Source organism: Peromyscus maniculatus, chromosome 1 (assembly GCF_049852395.1).
Source record: "Peromyscus maniculatus bairdii isolate BWxNUB_F1_BW_parent chromosome 1, HU_Pman_BW_mat_3.1, whole genome shotgun sequence".
Lineage (NCBI taxonomy): Eukaryota > Metazoa > Chordata > Mammalia > Rodentia > Cricetidae > Peromyscus > Peromyscus maniculatus.
In genome coordinates, this window is record NC_134852.1 from 187,304,198 (window position 1) to 187,329,425 (window position 25,228).

General features: G+C 39.4%; 1 long non-coding RNA gene across 1 annotated transcript; it reads left to right on the plus strand.

Moving 5' to 3' along the window:
- The first annotated feature begins 1,432 nt into the window (after window positions 1-1,432).
- On the plus strand, window positions 1,433-9,642 carry LOC143271007 (uncharacterized). The gene is made up of 2 exons (XR_013048257.1): window positions 1,433-2,071; window positions 5,764-9,642. It is a non-coding gene; the product is annotated as an uncharacterized LOC143271007 (long non-coding RNA).
- The last annotated feature ends 15,586 nt before the right edge of the window (window positions 9,643-25,228 follow it).

Here is a 25,228-nt window from a genome sequence, read left to right on the forward strand (position 1 = left end):
TTTCTCCCCCCATCAGCTTAGAGTCATTAACCACCATTCTCACATCCCCAAAAATCCCAAGTTGCAGGGTAAAACAGAGGTGGCTCTGGGACATAAGTCCAAATATGTTCCTGAGTACCGCATTTGGTAATAAAAATAGTGGTACCTGCACAGAGAACAGAGCAATCATAGCCAAAAATAGAGAGGGAAGAGTGATTTATTTCACTGCCTTGATCAATCACAAGATCCTCAGTCATATGTCCCGGGATTAGAACTTAACATCCCAGCCCTGTTGTTGAATGAGTGACAAGGGGTAATATAATTGTCACAGCTACTTCCTGCTGACTTTGGGGTGTCATTGGGGACCTTTCAATAGGCTGGGACATTGACCAAGTCCGGGAAGAGCAGGCTGCTTTATTCACTGTCCAGGTCCTACAAGACCATCCGAGGCTGGGGCTGTGCAGGCAGCAGTTGGAGCAGTCTGCAGTCTTTAATTGATTGGAAGTCCACTGGAACAGATGTATATTAAGGACAGGAAATAAAGTTAAGGGACTTTAGGGAGAGAAATTTTTTTCTTAGGTGTACATTTGAAACTCCCAGATCCACAGTCCTTTCAGCTGGGAGAAGGGTGTCCCAAAATCAGGGACAGGGGAAGAGCTTCCATCCCCACAGGAAAAGGTAGGTAGGTAAACAGGTTGTTGACTGGCAAAACTTAACTACAGTTTGTTTTGACCTGTGAGCGATGGATCCAAATCAATCTCCTGAAGCTTATAAGAACTTTTATTTATTTATTGTTTTAGAGGCAAAAGTTCCAGCTATGTTAGTGTGTTAGCATTATCATTGTTTGTAGTCTGTACTGAAATTTACATTGTAGAAAAGCCAGTAGACTCAAGTCACTAATTTGTGTGTATGTCTTCATAATAATGAGCTTATTTTGATGGTAACCCCAAGATAGTGGGGATCCTGGGACTATGGGACATCTTCTGGGGAAAGCTATAGGCATGAAGTAGAGCTGGCCAAAGGGAGAGGTCACATATGTTGTCTGTATCAGAATTGAAGGGATGAAGCTGTAAGGGTAATTGGAGTTCAGATGATGTCATACTGCACCCAAGACACCAAACATGGTGTTTGCTCTGAGTGGTTTCAGTTTTCTTTTGGCCTGATTTTTATTATTACTATGTCTCTATCCATACCTTTTGGAATGGGAACATTTATTTCTTCTATTTTATATTGGGGATGTGTAGCTTGTTTTTTGATTTTTATAGGGGATCATAGTTGTAAGAGTTCCTTGAGTCTTAGAAGAGACTTTGGACTTTTAATCAACTTTGAGACTGTTAAAGACTATGGGACTTCAGAAATTTGAATGAATGAATGAATGTATTTTGCATTATGAAATGGTCATGTGCATATGACAGCCCGGAGTTAAATATTATGGATGAAAAGTTGTGGGAGCCCACAACTGACTCATTTTCCCAGTTTGAATCTGAAGTCTATTCTGAGTCAATAGAGTTCAAGCTTGTTTGCTCCAAGGTTGTGAGAAAGTTCTGATTAGCCCACAGAGTCTCCTTGAAGGGCTGTGAGAAAGTTCTGATTAGCCCACAGAGTCTCCTTGAAGGGCTGTGAGAAAGTCCTGATTAGCCCACAGAGCCTCCCTGAAGGGCTATGAGAAAGTCCTGATTAGCCCACAAGAAGGAACACGCTATCTAGCTAGTTGTAGGCTGCTGATGCCAGTCACAGGTACATTGAGATAGAAAATGAAACTCCCTGCTCCTTGATGCAAGGCAGGATAGATAGTGGCTGAATGCCTGTGCTATGCATTGTTCTACCTCTGTCCTTCAAAACTGTATGTAAGCTGGCTGTGAAATAAACTCGGGCCTGTCCGTCATTGACCGGCAGACCTCTCGACTCTTTTCTGTCTTCTTCATTGTCTCTTCAATTCGCACGCCTCTACCCAGCTACCTAGCTACCCAGCTACCCAGCTGACTGTCGGCAGGCCCGACAAGTGGCACCCAGCGAAGGGGCGGGTATGGAGGAGTCCGTGACAGATATCACAGAAGAAAAAGGAGTGCACTCGATAAAAGTGGAAGCTGTGGTGAGTTAACTCGAGAGTAAAAGTAGTAAGTGCAAATAAAAAAGCAGACGCGTGGTAAAAAATTCGTGAACAAGTGTAAAAATAAGTATGGGCCAAGGAAATAAAGAACAGCTGTTTGTACATTTACTTACATATATCTTAAAGGCTAGAGGTACTAAAGTAGAACATAAGCAGATGTGTAAATTTTTAGAATTTGTAGAATGTATTGGAGTTAATATACAGCAGTATTATGATAAGCATTGTCCAGAAAAACTTACAACAGATATTTTCAGTCTCTGGACACTTATTCAGGACAACTTAGACCTCCGTCCTGAAAGGCATAAAATGTTTCCTGAACGAAGTAAAAACTGAAACTAAATCAGAAAGACGGCTTCAAGCAGTTGCTTTTACAAAGTTATTTGATGACAATGACCAGTTAGATTTTGGCAATACGGCAGATTTAGAGAAAGAGACTGCTAAATATTATAATGAAGATTCTCTCACACCTCAAAATTCTCCCCCACCTCCATTCCTGACTATGACTGGTTCATCTGGAGAGAATAAGTGGGTTGTGACTGCAAACCATTAGCCCAATGTCTCACTTTCAGATCTGTTCATTGCAGCTGGTAAATGTAAATGTGAGCACTCTTTGTCTTGGTCTGTGTCATGACTGTTACTATGTTACTGTTCTGTTCCATGAGTTTAAGGGGACTGGATCCCCTGGACTGAACTGAGATAAGCAGGTAGCTCCTGCCAGGTGTGGCTTATGTACTGCACGAGAAGTCATCTGTTAACGGGACTCGTTAACAGCGAGTGAGGCCATTGTCTCAGTGCTGATGTACCAGTACTTGTGTCTGTCAGTGTTACTTGTTTCTGTCTACTAATCTGCTTCGTTTTCCTGGATGAGAAGGAGAGAGAGGCATGGCAAGGGCCGCTTCCCTCCATAAGCTCCCTTACTATCAGGCCTGCAGTGCAGATGAAGTGGCAGGGAGTTCGTCCCTACTATTGACAAGCTGAACTGATGTCGAAAAGAGAATCTGATGTTAATTGTTAATTACTATAGTCAGAAAAGTTAACAAAATTTTTTTCAGGAATACGGCAGCCAAGGACACACTCTGTACCTCCTTTCCTTTCTAAGCCAACTGTGATAACTTCCAACTTTAACCCACTATAACCCTTCTCTGTCCTGATACTGTTTGAGAAAAAAAATGTTGAATTACCAACCTGCATACTCTGATGTTTTGGAAAAAATTATGCTTTTGCCTCCACAGGAAAAGAAACAATACATGGATTCTGGTGATTTGAGTTCAGTGGGTTACAAATACTTGTAATTATTTAAGAAAATTGATTACAAACTATTATTGATTAAGATAAGAAAAACTGTTGCTAATCTGAAACGTTTCACATTGATACAGGTTTTTAATATATTAATGCAAAAATAAGTTTTTGTTATGATATATGCATATATCTATATTTTTCTATTCTTGTTTGAAATGTTATACCTATGCAATGTTCTAAACTGCTGGGAAGAAACCACAAGAAAAAGAACTTTGGTGGAAATTTGCATGTTGTCTGAAAAGCAAGAGAAGGTGTAAGATTAGAATAATGACAGGAAAGGGAAAAAAGGAGTTTGTCTATGTCAGGCTGAACCAGAAGAGCAAACATAGGGAAGGGCCTGACCTGAAGGTACATGCTAAGTTGTACAAGGTCAGAGGGGACGTGAACTATGCTGAATGTGAAGGGAAACTGTAAGATATAAGTGGGATTTAACCATAATATGTTAATTCTGGTTTTCTTCATTTTAGAAATAGCTGATGATTCTTCATTGAAAAATGTTTATGTTAAAAATGGAAATATATACAAGTGTATGTATGTGGACATGTATGTGACTGATGGGTGTGAATGAAAGTTGGATCCAACTGTGTGTATGTGTGCATGTAACTATTGTTTAATTTTAAACAGCAATCACATGGTCTTCCTCCATCTTGGCTGGTGACCTCATCATGAAGTGGGCAGCAACATGGCTGGCAACAGTATTTAAATAAGGTTAAAGAATCTGTTCGTTGTATCTCCTTTTAGACTAGGAGGCAACAATCCTCAAATATTTTGGATTGGGATAGATTTCTATATGATATTTCATGTCATAAAAATAATGTTTAATTAGATAGGATTTAAAACAATGTTTATTTTATAAAATATTATAATACTTTTATACACAAGAATGCACCTTGCTTTGACAGGTAAACTTTGCAATTTAAGAGTCTCCCAGATGATAATGGTCTTAAAGATGTAAAGTGATCATGGGAAACAGCTGAGGCAGTTTTGCCAGGTGATGGCCACAAGAAGCAGGAGTCACAGGAAAATGAAATAGGCTTGATTCTAGAAGGTATTTTGGAAAGGAACCAAGTGTAATAAATGTTCCATTTACTAAACAACAAACTGGTTGACTCTTTCAAACTAACGATTCTTGGGCAATTCCTTTTGCTCAATTTCTGGGTCAAATTGATAATCATTGTTCTGCCGATCAACTATTACAGTTTTCTCAGATGAATTCTTTTACTTTTCCTTAAGTATTAATACATACTCCAGTGAAAGATGGTGCTTTGGTTTTTACTGATGGTTCTTCTAATGGGAAAGCAGCTTATTAATGGTGATTAATGGTGAAGGACATGTAGTTCAAACTACTCCTGATTCAGCTCAAGTTGTTGTTGGTTTCTCAAGTTCTTAAAAGAGGTAATTTATTTAATTTATATACAGATAGTCAATATATTTATAAAGCTCTTCAAGTTATAGAAACTTTCTTATATTAAAACTATTAATGAGCAAATAAGAAAGTTATTTCAACAAATTCAGGATACCATTCATTTTAGAAAATTGCCATATTTTGTGGGACATATAAGAGCACACTCAAATCTTCCTGGTCTGTTGGCTGAAGGTAATGCTTTAGCTGATAAAGTTACCCAGTTGATCACCTTATCTGAAGTTGAGCTTACTCAGTGATCACATGGCTTACATCATCAGAATAGTAAAAGCTTAAGAAAATAATTTGGCTTTACAAGAGAAACTGCTCACCAAATTACTAAGAAATGTGCTACATGTCTACAATATTTGACTGTACCTCACTTTGGAGTAAATCCTTGAAGTCTTCTTCCTAATTATTTATGGCAAATGGATGACACTCATATAAAAAAAGAAATGTGTACATGTGATAATTGATACTTATTCAGGATTTTTAATGGCTGCTGCTTAAACTGGTGAGGCTACTAAGTATGTAATTGCTCATTGCCTGAAGTGTTTCTCCTATATGAGGATACCAAAAGTTATTAAAATTGATAATGGAACTGGAATGGATAATGGAAAAAGTAAAGCTTTTTATCAATTTTGTTTTCAATGGCAAATTGACTATAAAACAGGCATTCCTTATAATCCTCAAGGACAAGGTATTGTTGAGAGAGTTCACAGCAGCCTCAAAATACATCTTCAAAAATTAAAGAATGGGGAGTTATACCCCCAGTCACCACATATGCTTTAAATCTTGTTTTAAAATTTTTAAATGTGGATGCTGCTGGAAAATCTGCAGCTGATCAATTTTGGCATGAAGGCACCACCACAAAATTTTCTCAAGTTAAACGTAAAGATACTTGTACTGACTTATGGAAGGACCCCAACCCTGTTTAATATGGGGACGAGGGCATGTTTATGTTTTCTCACAGAATGAAAATGAAACTCATTGGTTGCCTGAAAGATTGTTGTGGTATATGAAGCAGAGAGATGCTGATCCTGATGTTGCTGATGACCATCCAGAGATACCAGAGTGAAACCTATTGGGCCTATGTTCCTGATACATCAAATTTACACCCTGCAACTTGGGAAGGAAAAGAAATTGTGGTTGCAAGATACCAAGCTTTTAGATCTACCTGCCACCCAAGAGTTCCAGATTGCTCACAATTTTCTTATATTGGATATTGGTAAAGGGATTCCTGTATGTTTTGCAAAAAATATTACTTTGGAGGGATGTCTTGGATTGCTTCCTCAAGATGATTGGATAAGTAATATTTCACCCTCTCAATGATTTCCTCCATTCACAAAAGAACTGAGAGAGTCTAACAGAACTTTGTTATGGAGATGATGTACTGGCATTATTCTTTTAAAGTATAACATCACATGGACACAGCAATGTAGTCTTGATTGGTCTGGAAATCAGGACAATTATATTATAGTGACTCTTATACAGTGTCTATAGCAGAATCTTGGGACAAAGGACTGTCAGCTGAAATTTGGTATTCCACTACTGGATCTCCACAAACTGGTTTTTTTGTTTTGTTTTTGTTTTTTGTTTTGCTTTGTTTTGTTTTTTGTTTTTTCGAGACAGAGTTTCTCTGTGTAGCTTTGTGCCTTTCCTGGAACTCACTCTGTAGACCAGGCTAGCCTCGAACTTGCAGAAATCCGCCTGCCTCTGCCTCCTAAGTGCTGGGATTAAAGGTGTGCACCACCACCGCCGGGCCCTCTACAAACTTTTGTTTAGAAACTTGCTGCTGTGATGGGAATAGTGGCAGAACCTTCCAGTTGCTTGAAACTGTTTGTCCTTTGAAAGGAACTGTTTTAGGTTGTGTAAAAATGCTCTATGTTATTTTAATTGGTGAAGCAAATATTTTTATGAATGGTTCTATGTATCATGTCTTAATTGTATTTTGACTGATTGTATTTCTCAAATGGATAATCATACTCATGTAATAGTGTTAAAAGGACCTTCTTTTGTAACATTGCCAGTATATATGAATGATCCATGGTTTGATGAAAAAGGATTAAAAGTAATCGAGGAAATCAAGAAATCTTTAAGCAGACAGAAACATGTTGCTGGATTAGTTATAGCAGGAATTTCAGTTCTTGTTACTATGCTTGCTACTATTACTGTTGCTTCAATGCCTTTGTCTCAATTCATCCAGACAACAGGGTTTGTTAATGAATTGTCTATGAATGTTTCTATGATATTAGAGATTTAGGAAGATATAGATGTGAAAATGGAAGATAAATTGAATGATTTGTATGATGTGGTACAGTTTCTGGGAGATGAGCTCCAAACTTGAAAACTAGAGTACATTTGAAATCTCATACTAATTATGAATTGTGTTACATCTGTGTACAATGAAAGTGCTATTGGATGGGGAAGAGTTAAGGCATATCTTAAAGGAATATGGCATGATTCTAATGAATTCTTAGATTTGGCTAAATCACATCAAGAGATTATAGAATTGAAAAAGGCTAAATTGGATTTTGATGCAGCTAAAACAGCAGAAGATATTTTAGAACAACTTAAAGGGGCTATCCCATCATGGTCACCATTTATTTCACTCTTATGTAGTGTTGTAGCTATTGGAGCATGTGTCTAAACAGGCATAATCTGTTTGCGTATGATTCTCAAGCTGATTTTGAACTTACTATGGAGATTGGGCTCAGAACTCCATGGAGTAAAACTATGCACATTCTTATGACTTAACACCAGAGGCTGGTAGCCAAAGACAGGTAAGTTTTCTTTGCCTCCTTTCAACCTAAGACAGTATGTGAATGATGGAATTCATACTCCCATGACGGGTAAGATTGGAATGTGATAAGGAAACACCTAAGACAGGCACAGTCATCTGGGAGACTCAGCGGAGTCTTAAAATAAACAAAAAAGGAGGAATTGTGGGAGCCCACAACTGACTCATTTTCCCAGTTTGAATCTGAAGTCTATTCTGAGTCAATAGAGTTCAAGCTTGTTTGCTCCAAGGTTGTGAGAAAGTTCTGATTAGCCCACAGAGTCTCCTTGAAGGGCTGTGAGAAAGTCCTGATTAACCCACAGAGCCTCCTTGAAGGGCTATGAGAAAGTCCTGATTAGCCCACAAGAAGGAACACACTATCTAGCTAGATGTAGGCTGCTGATGCCAGTCACAGGTACATTGAGATAGAAAATGAAACTCCCTGCTTCTTGATGCAAGGCAGGATAGATAGTGGCTGAATGCCTGTGCTGTGCATTGTTCTACCTCTGTCCTTCAAAACTGTATATAAGCTGGCTGTGAAATAAACTCGGGGCTGTCCGTCATTGACCAGCAGACCTCTTGATTCTTTTCTGTCTTCTTCATTGTCTCTTCAATCCGCATGCCTCTACCCAGCTACCCAGCTGACTATCGGCAGGCCTGACAAAAAGTAATGCTTTTGGGTGTGAGTTTGACAAGGGGTGGACTTTTGATGACTAATCTTAATTGTCAAGAGGTCACAATATAAAGTAAACATAGGAGAGCAGCTTTTGGACACATCTGTAAGTGCATTTTCAGAGGGATTTAACTGAGGAGAGAAGACTTGGTTTGAATACAGACAGCTCTATTCTATGGGCAAAGCTCCCAGATTAAGTATACTGGAGAAAGTGAGTTGAACACTGGCATTCATCTCTGTTTCCTGACTGTGGACACAATCTGACCAGCTACTTTACATACCTGGTGCCCTTTCCTTCCCTGCCATGATAAACTGTTTCTCCAAACTATGAGCCAAATAAATCCTTAATTCCCCAAGTTGTCCTTGTTAGGTATTTAGTTACATCAATGAGAAAAGCAACTAGTAAAATTATGCTATCAACATAGTGAACTAGGACAATATTCTGTAGGATATTCTTTACTTTTTATCTTTCTTGACACTGTTGTAGCAAGAGGATGAGGTGAAATACTTTGCGACAAGATAGTGGACATTCCATGCTACTTTCCCACAAAGAAGCAAACTACTTTTGATATCTTTACAAGTGGGATGTATTATTAGACAGGGTTCTTTAGAGTCACAGAACATATGGAATGGATCTCTCTCCCTCTCTGTATGAATTGTTGGAATGACTTACAGGCTGGCTGTCTGTGGATGAAAAGTTCAAGAATCTAGTAGCTGTTCAGTTCCACTAGCCTGGGTGTCTCAGCTAGTCTTCTGTATATGCTGGAATTGTAAAGAAGTAGGCTTCAATACCAGTGAAGAAATGGATTTCCTGCAAGGCGAGGGTAAGCAGGCAAAGAACGAACCAAATGTTCCTTCTTCCATGTCCTTATGTAGGCTTCCAGTAGAAGGCGTGGCCCAGATTTAAGGTGTGTCTTCCTGCCTCAAGATCTGGATCACAATCCATTTCTGGATTTTAGATATCCATTGTATACTATTCCAGATATAGTCAAGTTGGCAACCAAGAATAGCCATCATATGGGATTGAGAGGAACATACATGCTAGTTCAATAACTTCACATTCGTATCCAGAATCTATATTCCTTTGTGCCACTAGAAAAATCCATTCATCTGCAACTCTAGGCATCACAGTACTTGTAATTATCTTGAATCATTAGCCTTAATATGTAGACAATGGTTTTATTAATTCTTAATTACTCTTGGCTGGCTTGCTTGAAGTGAGTAAAACAGAATTTACTAGTCTTTAGGCTGATAGTAACTTTGCTTCTACAACCAATTTTTTTCTGACATAAAAATTAATATTGTGGCCTCAGTCCATTCAGGTTGTACACTATAAAGAATTATGTATAAACAAATCAATGGATTTAGTTCTTTAACAATAAAACAACTTTATAGCAAAAGTATATGTCTAAATGGGTATTTTGCTTAAACCAAGAGGTAACTGGGAAATAAATGCATTGCTACCCAAATAACATCTCAGGTTACAAGTACTCAGTCGGATGTAGCTACAACACTGGAAACCAAATACTTCACCAATTTGTCAAACTGCTGGAACCCTACCTTGTGTATTTGTTTTAGTTCATTTCAAATTTGGATGGCATCGTTTTTTTTTTTTTTTTGTTTTTTTGTTTTTTTGTTTTTTTTTATCACAAGAGAGTGAACAGAAGAGTGATTTCACTGACAAAAGAGCTCTACTGGAGGCTGGTAGCCCTGTTTCTGTCCCTGGCACATGCTTTTCAGCCTCGGATAAAAGCACTGTGAACCCAAAGAAAACGGCTCCCTTTTCTCCAACAGGACTTCCTCCTTCCTTTACTCACCCATGAGATCCAGCTGCTGGCCTAATATTTTGCTGAATTTTCGTGATCACTCTTTGGAAATATAAATTAATTTACCAAAATGGTTGTTAATATTTCATTGTTGAAATAGCAGTGCAAACAAGCGAAGACTAATAAAATCTGACGGTGATTACCATATTTGCTAGCATAATTTTCTTACATTAATAATTTGCAGTTAAAATGAGAAGAGAAGCAGCTGTGGGGTTATTTGACTCTGACAAGGGTAAGCCTTCACAGCGTTGCCACCTGATGCTGAGTTCCCAGCGAGTCCCCCTGGAAATTGCTGTGCATAGAGGCAGGAGTGGACCAATTTAGAGAAAAGAGGCTTAGAAGCCCTGCTAAGAGCAGATGATGAAGAATTCGGATAACTGTAAGTCTTCAACGTACTTAGGCAGATAAAAGTCAATTAAACCCAATGCCTACTAGTCTGGTTAAGTCAAAAGTTTCTAAACTCTTGTTATTAAGTTTCAATTTACTAAGCTTCCAAAAATTATGTTTGCTAGAATGTGAAAAAGAAAAAGACACAATAAATATGATAGCCAGGAAAGACTCCCTTGCTCATTTTCTTATGTATTAAGCAGAAGCCAAAATCTGCTTAGAATGAGATCCCAACAGTCACCGTGGCCATCCAAACAATGAAACAGTCATTTTCAGAAACAAGGAAGTTTCATTTTCTTTTTTTTTTTTTTTTTTGTTTTTTTGGTTTTTTCGAGACAGGGTTTCTCTGTGTAGCTTTGCGCCTTTCCTGGAGCTCACTTGGTAGCCCAGGCTGGCCTCGAACTCACAAAGATCCGCCTGGCTCTGCCTCCCGAGTGCTGGGATTAAAGGCGTGCGCCACCACGCCCGGCTGGAAGTTTCATTTTCCTTACTCATTTGTCTGTTAATAACATCCAGGCCGATTCCACTTCTTACTGATGACAGCAGCAAACCCTGATGTGTAAGTATGTCTGTGATGTGTTCAGTTAGATAAAGAGAATGTGGTGCATTTACACATCAGAGCTTGTCCTCAGCTGTAAAGAAAATTAAATCCTCACATTTCAGGAAAGTGGATGGAACTAAAGTGAAGTGCCAGATTTAGAAAGGCAAGTCTCTCATGCTTTGTCTCATTTGGAGGAATGCCTGTGTGTGTGTGTGTGTGTGTGTGTGTGTGTGTGTGTGTGTGTGTGTGTGTATTTATATGTGTGTGTCCATGTGGTGTGTGGTGGTGGTGGTGTGTGTGTGTGTATGTCCATGTGGTGTGTGTAGTGTGTGTGTGTATTTATATGTATGTGTCCATGTGGTGTGTGGTGGTGGTGGTGTGGTGTGTGTATGTGTGTGTGTAGTGTGTGTGTGTGTGTGTGTGTGTGTGTGTGTGTGTGTGTGTGTGTGTGTGTTTGTGTGTGATGGAAGTAGAAAGGGGACCCTGAGACTGGAGTAAGATATTTAAAGGCAGGGAAGAGACGCCAGAGGATTACAGATGACATGAAATCCACAGAACACTGGGGAGAGGGACAGGATCAACAACAGAGATGCAGCGGGGAAGGGAGAAGGGTAAGAACAAAGGACAATGACACGTATGTATGAAAAATGCCATAAATAAACCCACCCCTTCATACATCGCTAACTTAAAAAGGAACAAAACAGAAGTTTCGGTGTGGTAGAGCTCACCATTAAGTGCTCTCTCTCTCTCTCCACATGTGTGTGTGGGGTATATGTGCATGTGTGTGCACATGCTGGAGCACAATCTTTAGCATCATCCTCACCCTAAGGTGCTATCCATGGCCCTTTGCTTCTGTTTTTGAGGTAGTATCTTTCAGTGGCCTGCAACTTGCCAAGCAGTCCTGGCTAGCCAGGGACCTACCTCCACCTGTCTCCGCTTCCCAGCACTGGATTATAAGCAAGCACAACCACCATGCTTGGTTTTTAAAAACGTATTTAGTGTGGATTCAAGGTGTTGACCCTGGGTTCTCACGTTTACTCACTGAGTTGTCTCCCAGCCCCTGGTCGCTGCTCATTCTAAAGTCACTTAAGAGGAGAATATAAGCAAAAACAAGAGAGAGAGAGAGAGAGAGAGAGAGAGAGAGAGAGAGAGAGAGAGAGAGAGAGAGTTAAATCTTATTTTTACTAAATCCATTTTGCAAATGGCTTTTCCACATAATTAAAATCAACCATGTTGTCCTTCAAATCTGGGTTATTGTTTTTACATCTTAAAACACTGTCATTTTAGAGGACGTTATCTATGTGATGAGAGGGAGCATTTTTAATTCCCCTGCCATAGATAGGTGTGTGGAGGACAGGAAGACAAATGGATAGAGCATCTTTGCGTCACTTTCTGTCCTATTAGTTGAGTGTTCCCCCACTTTGGGGTCCACCCTGCTCTGTAGAATGGTAAGGTTGGTATACATGGCCCTTTCTTTTTGTTGATCCGTCTGTACCTCCATGACCAGTTCTACAGAATGTATAGCTTAAACTACATTTATTTTGCATAGTTCTAGAGTCTGGGAGTCCAAAATCAAAGTGCCAGCTGATCCAGGTTATAAATAACATATGAAACACATTAGACCATAGTGCTTCTCCAGCGTGGCACTCTGCTATTCCTATTCTTCATGGTCCATGTCGTATGGTGCAGGCAGATAACTTAAGAGAAAAGATAGGTGGGTGTGAGCTAAGGCATTTGTGCACAGGCTATAGCGTGCAGCACGTTGAACTATAGAAGTTCAAACTCATAGATACCCAGGGTACCAACACTAGTGTGCAACCAACTTTTCAGCACACCCTCAAACTCAGCCAGGAATTTGTTCTCTCTACTACTGCTTCCTATATGAAATTTTGTCACAGTGGTGAGAAAAGTAATTAATATGTACACTTGACTGTATTGCATTTTTAAAATTTGCTTGTCTGGAAACTCAGAGTGAATTTCTTGGATCTGGTAGGCACACAGCAGCATCTTACAGCCTCTGGGTGCTCTGTTCTTTCTCCATGATGCTCACTCTTCTGTGACACCTGTTCCCCCAGGAAAACTGGATATGATTATTAAATATGGCTTCTCTAAGGTGCCTCAAACGACTTCTGCAGTGAAGAATTCCAGAGAGGTTCCTTGAGAGTCATAGGAAGGTCTCTCTTTCTCTCTTTTTTGGATCATGGACATTTTACTCAGGCAGCATGTGACAGTTGGGTTTATTTAGATAAAAAGAGAGGTTAGAATATGTTTCAAGACAATGTGAACCAAGAACACAGAAATGGAAGAGGATTCACAAGCAATTTGCTGAGGGGTGTTGGAACTAACTCACGGGGGCAAGAAGAATAATGTTACAGAGACTGGGTTGGGCCCCATTGGCTGGGGTGAGGGGCAGGGAAAAGTTGGAGCTTTATTTAGTAGATGACACTACAGAAGGACAGCGCTTGATGTGGAAAGACCTAAGCTGAGGTGTTGCTTGGGGAAAAAAGGGGTTAGAGACTCTACAAATGGTGGCTAAGAATACAGTAACTCCATCTAAGGGGCAACAGTAATGGTTAAAGCCCAAAGGACTAAGTCAGGTGGCATGGGTGAGAAGGGGAGCGTACTTGAGAAGTACAGTGGCAGTAGAGTGGGCAAGTCCTTGAAATTCATTGCCGCTGAGATCATGGGAGGAGTCCATGGAGGTTATGGGAGTTCGGACAATGCCATCGGGCATTTGGGGGATAAGTAGTACTGCTTTTTCTCATGGGAGTAAGATTAGGAAAATGTAGAGAAAGAAAAAAGATGTCCAAGCTAGGAAGTGTCTTGCTGAAGCTGTCTTTGGCCTTTGGTTAATGAGATTGCTGATATGCCTTTGTGAAAACCCCAAACTGAGTCAAGGGAGCTGAGCCAGTGCTGGCCCAGACTGTGCATGTAGACTGAAAGAGGGTCTGACACCTTACATGGAATGCTGGCCTCCATCTCCACCGACTCCTGATGGCACAAAGATCACAGGGACAGGTGCTGGACATGGTTTAATACTTTTCACTATGTGACTTTGGTAAATCTTTTATCATCCTCAATTTTCTTGTCTACTAAGCTGAAGATTATGAAACTAGTCTAAAAGGACTGTGATAATGACTTTATGAGAAAAATGTCTCATGCCATTAAGTGTTCCCAAACCTTCCTCCTTTGGTCATTTCCCTAGTAACAGCCTGAGGCAGTAATTCCTGATTAGTTATTTAGTGTGGATGTGCTCTCAGATGTCAGGGCTGGGAAAAGCAGAGAAGAGAAAAGGAGAAAACTGGCAAGAATGTTGTCTGAACTGGAGTTATTGGTTTAATCTGTTAGGGAAGTTCTGGAGGACAAAATGTGGCCCCCAGTTAACTTGATTTTCTTATGATTTGAATATGCAGCTCTTCCCATGGGCTCAGGCACTAAAGGCTTGGGTACCCCCAATGGGCTTTGGGAACTAGCTTGGATCATGAGGGTCTAACCCGGTAAAATAATTAATCTGTGGATAGAGTTGTATTTGATGGAATTATTGGGCAGTGATACCATTGTTTGGTGGTATGGCTCGATTGGAGGACAGCAAACTGGGACATGCCTTTGGAGGAACCATCTTGTCCTCTATTACCTTCCGCCTCCTCTTTCTTGTCTGCCTCTCTCCCATCATGCATGCAGTCTTCCTCTATACTTTCACCTTTAGGATACTCAGCCTTGCCTCAGGCCCAGTGTAGTGGAAGCCAAATAGAGATGGAAACCTTGGAATCTATGGGCCGAAATGAGTCTTACCTCATTTCAAGATGTTCCTGACATCCTGGTCATGGTTGTAAGAAGCTAGCCAATACATACTTCAAAGCAATGTGTTGGCTAAATATACAGCTGTGCGTTAGACTTCAGGTAACCATCCAAGCTTCAGATAATCAGCCCTCATTTGATTTATGTTTAACCAATCATGATTCTTTTACTCAGATTAATTTGGGAGGTATGGCGAAGCTAGAAAGTGAAGCTGGAGAATATTATTGCAGGAGAAAAAAGGTAGCTACTGAAGCCACATAGAAGGCATCAAGGTTGGTTAAGAAGCAGAGAAAGCAGGGGCAGGATGGGGATAGGCAAGCACCTTTTTTATGGTTTCTAAGGAGAGAAGTAAGCCAAGCATGGGAAGGAGGCTTAGGAGTGTCTGTTTTGAATCATCTCAGACTGTTCTTGGATGAGTGATATTTGGCTCAAGGGTGGGTATATAGTGACATAGGGGACATAGAGTCCCCATACAAGAAATTGTGGAGAATATACATTCAGTTGGATGCTCAGAGAAATTGACTAGCTTCTAGACAGGGCCTCAGAACTTGGTCATTGGTCAAAACAACAACAAACAAGAAACAACAACAACAACATACATGCTATACAACAGTGACATAAATAGAAGTTTCTCCAAGAGATATTATTGGTGGCAAGGTGGTGTAGTCCTCATAGAGTGAGAAAAAAAACTGACTGTCTGATTCTCCAGTTTTGTAAAACTTTAGTGTGGTAATACTAAAACTTCTTATCCTATGTCAAAGGAGAAGTTGGGGCAGCCAGTGCTTTTGCCATTGAAGGGCAAATCCCAAAGCACCATAGCTGCTTCTACTAGTTTTTATGCTTCATAGAGGTGAGCATTGTTCTGTTACTGATTGACAGATTCCCCTAGCTTCATCACTATGACATTCGAACTTACTTATCCCAGTTATCATTCTTAGAATATCTCCTTAAGAAAGGCTTTTTGGTTTCAACATACTGATGGTGGAAATAGCTAGCTTTGATATTAAAAAATGGACCACATAATTTTTCATCACCCCTCAGATTTTCTCAATGGAAGAAGTAGGAAACCATAGGCTGTGAACATCAAGAGGATCTTCATCATATTCCCTCTTTAGAAGTGGGCTCAGAGTACTTGCTAAGGTTATGCAGTCAGTTTTGTGGTTGAATTCGAACTAGAACCCAAGCTGTTTATTGCTGTGGGATGTTCTGTATGGCAAATGTGTTGCTCTGATTGGTCAATAAATAAAATACTGATTGGCCAGTGGCTAGGCAGGAAGTATAGGTGGACTAACAGAGAGGAGAAAAGGAAGAACAGGAAGGCAGAAAGAGTCACTGCCAGCCACTGCCAGGACAAGCAGAATGTGAAGATGCCAGTAAGCCACGTGGTAAGGTATAGATTTATAGAAATGGATTAATTTAAGATATAAGAACAGTTAGCAAGAGGCCTGCCACAGCCATACAGTTTGTAAGCAATATAAGTCTCTGTGTTTACTTGGTTGGGTCTGAGTGGCTGTGAGACTGGCAGGTGACAGAGATTTGTCTTGACTATGGGCCAGGCAGAAAAACTCTAGCTACAGTTTATTCCTTTGTTGGTGACTCAATCCTCTTGCAAAGCAATATACTCATTTTGTAACATAAAAGACTGAACTCAGTACAACTGGAATTAAAAACATTTATTATAGTTGAACTTTATATGTTAACTATGAAAGAGCCCTTCCCTGTCTTGTTTCTCAGAAGCTGAAGTGAAATGTCCTGAAGTTTAGCCCAGGAGCAGACACGTGCAGATGGCTTCAGACATGGCTTTTGCTGGTTCAAAGAGTCCTTGCCCCAAGTTGTATCAATAAGATGAACAGACATGACTTAAGACAGTAGTAGTTTGAATGACTGCTCACTAATCATCTGCTGTCTATGGTTGTTGTATCACTTACTCACCCATCTGAGCAAGGTGTGCTTTCTTAAGGAACTGCTGAAAGAAAACATCACTGCAAAGACATTGAAAGCAAACACCAGGACTCCTCTCTGAAGAGAAGTCATGTGGTACCCTGAAGACAAGGAGGAAATAAAAGCACAGTTGTACAAACTTTGCCAGATTCTGCTTGTGGGCTATCCCAGCTCAATATCATGGGGTGACTTTGTGATCGTAAGGAGAACAATGAGCCCAGTTTTGAAAGGTGGCTGACTATATTCACCTTTCTGGCACAATTTTCACACAACTCTCTGACATCCAGTCTTCCTCAAACACTTTTCAATGAGGGTAAGACTGCATTTGTTGACAGTTTTTCATTTTCAGATTTTAACAGCTACCTGGAAGTAGTTACTGACAGATTCATTTGTATTTTATAAATGAAGACAAAATCTTCTGTTTGAGAATCTTTGATGTTTATAAAGCAATGTCCAAGCTTTTTGGCTTGACATGTAAAGCCCTTCTGTCATTTCCTATTCATTTTCTTGTATTCCTTAGACTTCAGCAAATGTGGACTCATTCTTCCATCATGTATTCCTCCACAGGCCAGGTACTGCCCTATGCATCAGGATAGAGCCGTGAATTAGAAAGGCATTTGCCTTGTTTTCATGATGCCTGCTGCTGGCACTCTCTCTTCCAAACACCCCTTAAATTTCCAAACCATGTGTCTGTCTTTTCTCTCCCTGCTCTCTACTCATCCTCTCACCAGAAAGAGCCACTTTTCCATTAAGGCCACCTTCTCTGAATGTGTTTGTCCTTGGTTCTTCCTTCGCCATGTATTGCTATGGCATTTATCACATTGTATCCTGTATTCTCACTCTGAAAACTCAGATAATTCAAGATATGAAAACACAAACTCCTTATGAACAGAGGTCATATCTCATTTACCTTTTAATTCTTACTGTCTGACACAGTGCTTGACAAGTGTGGAGTTTCATAGAGATGTGTTGGGCTGATGGATAATGACATCGTCCTTTGCTTTCTCGTCCCATGGCCACCCTCCTAGTGTCCCTAGCATTTTCTTTCTATTTGTATTGAAGAATTTCTCCAAGTCTAAAGGAGGAAAAAAAATCCAATCAAACAACCTAGCCATCACCACCACCACCACCACCCCACTTGCCATGATGTGGAACTCAGCGTAGTTTGAACAGATGTGAATATGTAGGATCTCTCCACCCCATATTCAACTAACCATTTTTGAGAAATCTGGGATTAATGCATGATTCATTTTTGAGGCTGTTAATTGGTAACTGTTTATTAATGTTACTAATTCTGATAAGAAATCTTTTTATTTCCATTCCTATTTATTTTTTAGTTTTTAGTAACTGCTGTGAGAAAAGTGAAATGTACTTATTTTCATCCTAAAGAATACAGTGACTGTTGTGTGGAAGACAGTCCCTAAAATGGAGCACTCATGTGGCTGCTCAAATGACCCTGCTATTAATACAAAATGGCTCTTTTCATTTCACAAACTGTTGACTGCACCTAATTGCTTTTTTGATTATAGTGCTAGAAAAATATTAATATGATTTGCCACGAACTCTATAATTTAGAAAGGTAAGATATTTACTTCTATATCAATCTGGAATTCAATATAGGGTATATCTTTCTGCAGGACTCTTTATTAGAAAGTCCATAGTTACATATTTTTCTATACATTAATTCAGCTGTGAACTACATAGGATTTTTACTTGTATGTTCTTAGAATTTGGTGGATTAGAGTTTACAACTATGGTCATGTGTTTTTCTACATCTATCTAACCAAGGTTTCCCTCCTCCTTCTGCTCATCCTTAGTTTCCTTTTCCTCCTTATCTAAGAGTAAGAAGCACTAGCGTATATGGACTTTCAGGCTTGGTGTATAATTGTTGTTCACCAAGTAATCAGTTTGGGTCTTATAGTCTGTGGTTTTGATAGAAGTGAGTTTACTTTATGTTTCTAATATCAGAAATGACAGAAAGTGAAAGATACTCAAAAGAACAGGTGCAAACTTCTGGGCCAATCTGATTCCTTCACAAATAAGAGAGAAAACGGAAGCTGTGGCCTACAGAAATCCTTGGATGAATATTGAGAATGACTTGAGAATAAATTATTGGAAAAATTGTCAGTGAACATTTAGCAAGGGAAACTGTAATCATTAAGATCTTTCAAGGTTTCATGAGCAATGTTTTGTCAAGCTAATACTCTTTTCCAACTGATTTATTCGATACGCTCTCCATCAGAGAGAACAATTATGTGCCATTCTGCCTTTACTCCTGACACTATCTGGAGCTTTGAGTATTTCCTATTTGCTCATTCTTGCCTATTGAAGTTTATTCACTCATCAATACACAGTGCATTTAATGTTTCAGTGAAGATTTCCCAACCCCCCATCAGTATGAAGTACAGGATCGCCCTGTCGTCACAGAGACTTGCGTGTCTTTTCACCCTTTTCTCACTCTGGTCATCATTTTTTTGTTCTTAGTTTGTCTTTACATCTGTTCTCTGCTGATTGAAGATAGAATTTTTCAGCTCTGCCTACTGCCCTTCTCCAGTAAAAATGTAAATTCATATATGTATCAAGATGCTTTGTCTCAAGGACTCCATTATAAACTCACATTTCACCTTTTCCTAACTGGAAAGAATTAACTTTTACGTTATTCTTGCTATTTTTTTCTCCCATCTTCACCTATCTGGTTGGTACCTTAAGAGCAAACAGATTCAACATGGGTCAAAACCTCTATCCTCAGGAGAGTAGAACATTCCATTTCCTGTCTTTTTTTTAAATTGGTGGCTTATTCCAGCACTGAATGATGTTTGTTTCCTCAGAATGGCTACAAAGCCTGCAAAGGGTCACATTCCTCTGCTATTTTATTTTGATGATATTTCCTTTGGTTTATTGTTGTAGACTGTTCTTTTATACTGTGTGAAGATATGTCACGGTGACTGGTTTAATAAAAAACTGAATAGCCAATAGCTAGGCAGGATCTTCAGGGCAGAGAGAATATTGGGAAGAAGAAGGCAGAGTCACCAGATAGAGAGGAAGTAAGACATGCAAGAGAACAAGTTAATGCCATGAGTCATGTGGCAACATGTAGATGAATAGAAATGTGTTAATTTAAGTTATAAGAGCTATTGGGACAAGCCTAAGTTGTCAGCCAAGCTTTCATAATTAATAAGAAATCTCTGTGTTGTGATTTGGGAGCTTGCTGGTGGGACAAAAAAAATCTGCCTACAAAAAAAAATCCAACTATAGATTATCTGTATCTTTATATAAAGGGATATTATTTGCTTTTCCTTAAAGGGATATGTTTGACCAAAACCAAAAATGAAATTTATTCACTAAACCAAACATTTATTATGTTCTAGAACATGCTATGAGCAAAGATACAAAATAAAGGGCCTTCTCTTCATCTTAGAAGTACTATGGTATAGCTAGAGTTTTCCTGCCTTGCCCACAGTCAGGACAAATCTTTGTCACCCGCCAGTCCCACAGCCGCTCAGACCCAACCAAGTAAACACAGAGACTTATATTGCTTACAAACTGTATGGCCGTGGCAGGCTTCTTGCTAACTGTTCTTATATCTTAAATTAATCCATTTCTATAAATTTATACCTTGCCACGTGGCTGGTGGCTTACTGGCGTCTTCACATGCTGCTGGTCATGGCAGCGGCTGGCAGTGTCTCTCTACCTCAGCCTTCCGCTTCCCAGAATTCTCTCTCCTTGTCCCACCTACTTCCTGCCTGGCCACTGGCCAATCAGTGTTTTATTTATTGACCAATCAGAGCAACAGATTTGACATACAGACCATCCCACAGCAATATGGCTCTTTATTAATATTCAAAAAGAAATATTTCAATACAGTGTTCTAAGAAATGCCAATCTAAGAATCCCCTCATGGGGATGTTCAGAGTCATTTCTGAGTCTGCTTGGGAGGTAGTTTGGGACAAAAACCATTTTTTAGGAGTGTCACATTTAAGTATATATGACTCTGAGTAGAGATTAGCTACAAAATCAGATAAAGAAGAAACAGAGATGAGGAATGTATTTCAGGCAGAGGGGGAGCCATGATAAAGAGCCTGGAGGTAGAACATCATCCTGTGACTTTTGTTGTCTTTGATGTACCAAGTCCAGAGGAAGGAGCCTCAAGAGCTGAGGCTCTAGAAGAAGGTCAGATATTGGAGACTCTTCCAAAGTCTTGTAAACATAACTAGAGAGTCAGGTAGCCTTACTGTCCTGTGCCCCACCTCTCTACCTCTGTAATCACTATATTATTGATTGTATTTCTTTGGATTAAGGTATTACCCTTTCTTAGTCTATTTTCAACATGTGACCCTTCTCCCTCTCCTTTTAAGAGGTCATGTATAACCAGAGAAAGCGTTACCTCCTTGGGCCCTATAGCCCGAGGTCATGGGTGGAGCAAATACCACTACATTTCCCCTTTATGTCTAAGTAAGGTTCTGAACTTAATGCAAACTATATACAATAAGAATGATTATCAAGTATTGTCCAGGAAAAACAAAGGGTAATAACATAAACAAAAATGGAACTACAACCAACAAGAATAATATCAAACAAGAAAGACTTGCTAAATATCCAGAAATGTCCAGAATATAGGTAAATGGCAAATTATCGAAATTGTTCCAATAGCTGTCCTATCTTGAATATTCTAACTCTAGTACAAATATGTTGTAGCTAAGACATGAGAAGATTGTAACTTTAACTATCTAGTCTTCAACTCCATCAAGCACCTGAGAAGGAAAATAATAATAATATCTGAGAAAACAGAAAATGCAAACAGGCAACTCCCAAAATTCTTGCAATAATAGACAGAGACAGCTGGCAGCCTGGACAGTCACCTAAAGTTTCTCAGCATCATTGGGGCATCCAATTTGGCTACAATATCTGACAGACCATTTTCAGAAGCAGGAATTTTGAAAGACCATCTTGCCTTGTCTTGGCAGAGTTCAGTAGTTGCTTTTCCTTGTGTCATGCTTGTCCAGAAAAGACGGCATTCATACTGCCAGCAGTTGAGACAAGGGCAGTTCTTTGCCCAGCAGGCCATTTTGTCAATAATAAGACAAACTTCTAAACAGAAATGTCTAGAAGCTTAACATTCTCTTGGGATCTGATTGGTACTTCTAGATGCAATGGTGTCTCACATCAACAGAATTCTAACTTATCAAAACATTTAAATGCCATATTCTCTAGGACTATGAAGTGTTTGAAGATTATCTATCCATTTGATGTATGTTTTTGTAAATCTGGAGAACCTAACTAACATAACTGTAGAAATGGCAAGCATGAGTGACTATAGTTCTATAAGTCTTATTTACCTAAATAACCTAAGGACTAAGGCTTCACATTAACAAGGTAAACAGTCTAATATAACTATAGAAATGACAAGCATGGGTAACTATAGTTCTGTAAGTCTTATCTACCTAAATAGCCCAAGGACTAAGGCTACACATTAACAAGTTAAGCAGTCTGTAAGCAGATGTACCATATAAGGACAATGACCTCAAAACTGTGACAATACACAAAATATCTTAAACAGAAGTAGAAATGTATAGTAAAATATGCAATGACAACAATATCCTTAATATGTATCATTGTGCAAAATATTTCAAAAAGTAGTAGGAATATGTGTACTATACAACAAATATAGTTTTTTATTTGTATCAATATACAAATTGTCTTAAATAGGAATATAAGAATAGTTTACATTTGTATCAATATACAAGAATCCAGATCAGTGCAAATTATCCAAAGCTGATAGTTTGCTAAATCAGTTTACTAGTAGATACAATAATCTACCTTAATATACTATACCTATCCATTTCCCTTTATTCTTTTCTAAAGGAGACTACTGAGTCTAAATTTTATTGTTCCTCCCACAACCTTATAACCATCTATCCATAACCCTGAGAAAAATGAAGTCTTTGGGAGAAGGGGCATCATTTTCTTAGAATTATTTTCTGTTGTTTGGGGTGATGGTATGTCTTTGGGGTCCTGTAAGGAAGATTAGATAGTTAGGTCTCAATAGGGCTAGCTTTAGAGTGTGTAGCCAGTCTCAGAGTAGTGGATAAGATTGTCTGAGATTGCCGGGCAGTGGGGGCGCACGCCTTTAATCCCAGCACTCAGGAGGCAGAGGCAGGCGGATCTCTGTGAGTTCGAGGCCAGCCTGGGCTACCAAGTGAGCTCCAGGAAAGGCGCAAAGCTACTCAGAGAAACCCTGTCTCGAAAAAAACCAAAAAAAAAAAAAAAAAAAAAAGATTGTCTGAGATTGTGGCTAGAGGTGTAGTATGATGGACCATCTCATCTTAGAACTGTCCTGAAGAATTTTCAATCCAAAGTTAATCATTGAGTAATATTTTCAGGTATAATGGCATCTTTTTGGATTAAGTAGAGTTGTTGTTTTGGGGGCCCCATCTTCCTTCTGGAGACTTTAGGGATTGCTATTGGAAAGACTTATTTGTAACTGTGGAAAACTTGAACATTATTAATATCAAAATGGAAAGTTTGGATTTACACTGGATCAAGAAGGAATTTCCAGAAAGCAAGGACAAGCATGGAAAAAATAGAATCTTGACAACAATGGTCCCTAGATTATTGGTTTTCTTCTGTCTCACACCAGTTGGCTCTTATGATATGAGACATAATATCCTAATATTTCTTTTAGCAATATATTTGGGTTTAGAGAAAGAGAGAGCCACATTTCAACTCTAGAGCCAGCTTGATTTATAATTGAATCGGTAGAGCATGAGGTTCATGCCCCACATTGGGTGCCACATATGATCAATCCATGTGAGTCTATTTAATGGGTAATAGAGATTTATTAAGATACAAATTGAGGGCCAGGCAGTGGTGGCGCACGCCTTTAATCCCAGCACTCGGGAGGCAGAGGCAGGTGGATCTCTGTGAGTTTGAGGCCATACTGGTCTCCAAAGTGAGTTCCAGGAAAGGCACAAAGCTACACAGAGAAACCCTGTCTCGAAAAACCAAAAAAAGGAAAAAGAAAAAAAAAGATATAAATTGAGGAAATACACTTACAAATGCAGAAGTGGGTAGACAGCTGAAGTTGTTCTCTGATCTGACAGGCAGGAGCAGGGAGAAGGAGCATGTGACCCTTCTTCCTCTCCTTTTAAGAGGTCACATACAACGGGAGGAAGTCCTTCAGGCCCCATAGCTCAAGGTCATGGGCAGAGCAAATACCACTACACTATGTCATGTCTCATACCACCCATCCTGCTTACTCCATGTTTCTTTACATCTCTTTCATGCACTTAGATTCCTCCTTCTCCTTTTTCTCTCTGCCTAGAAGTCCTGCCTATACCTACTGTCTAACAATTGGCCATTCAGCATTTTATTACACAAATCACAGTAATATACCTTCACATAGTGTACAAATATCCCACAACACCTCAGGCTTTTTGGTGAGGATCTCCACCTGCTGAGACATCTTCCCAGCCCTTTCAATGATTTTGCAGCACTTAATCATGCTGTACCACGTAATATCCGCACCCTTAGAGTTATTTATGCCCATTGCTTCTATGTGGAGGGAATATTCTATAATGCTGTGCTCCTACTGTATGTCTCCTCTCCACTCTTTATTCATTGCATCATATTGAACGCCTGAATTTGCCATAGTGGGGATATATACAGCATGAAAATCAGCAAATGCTATAAACCAGAGTTTGATTGATTACTTTGTTGACTGTGTGAGTTTAAGAAAGCAATGGAGCAGATGTGGATAATACAGACAAACATGAAAACGTGCTGTGTGTGTAGCCATTGCATTCTGAATAACATGAAAGTTGAAAAACTATTCTTGCTGTATTTGCAACTATTTTCCAGTTTGACAGAGAAATCTCTCCAGTCACTGGCAGATGAGTGAAGTTCCAGATTTCCCATGTATGTCATTACTCTGTTGCTTTTGTTCTTGTTAATATTAGAGAAAGCACCAACCTAAATTCATGTCAGGATGGCATTCAGTTGTTATTGGCAACTACACAGAAATGGATTCAAGAAAAGATTGACAAAAACATTCCATAAGAACTTTCACAGGTACATTCTGCATCTATAATTTTTTTCAGGAGCTGAACATTAACTGCTTCCCAATATACTGTACTTGAACCTTTGCCCTAACTCAGATTCAGCTTATTTTTCTCCATTGATTCTTTCTTCCATTGAGCTCTGTCTTCATCCATTTACATTGTTATAGCACAATATAACAGAGTTGGACATTTATGAAGAACAGAAACTTATTTCCTCCAGGTTCTAGAGGTGAAGAAATTCAAGTTCTCTGCCACTTTTGGTGACTTGGAAGGGCTCTCTCTCAACTTCCAGGATGGTACCTCAAATCCTTCACCTCGTGGTGAGGAGCAACTCTTCCTTACATGGCAGAAAATTGGGAGACCATATTTTTTATGGAATGGTTCCACCCTTCCCGTTGGACTGTGCACCTAACACTGTTGATTTCAGGGCTACATT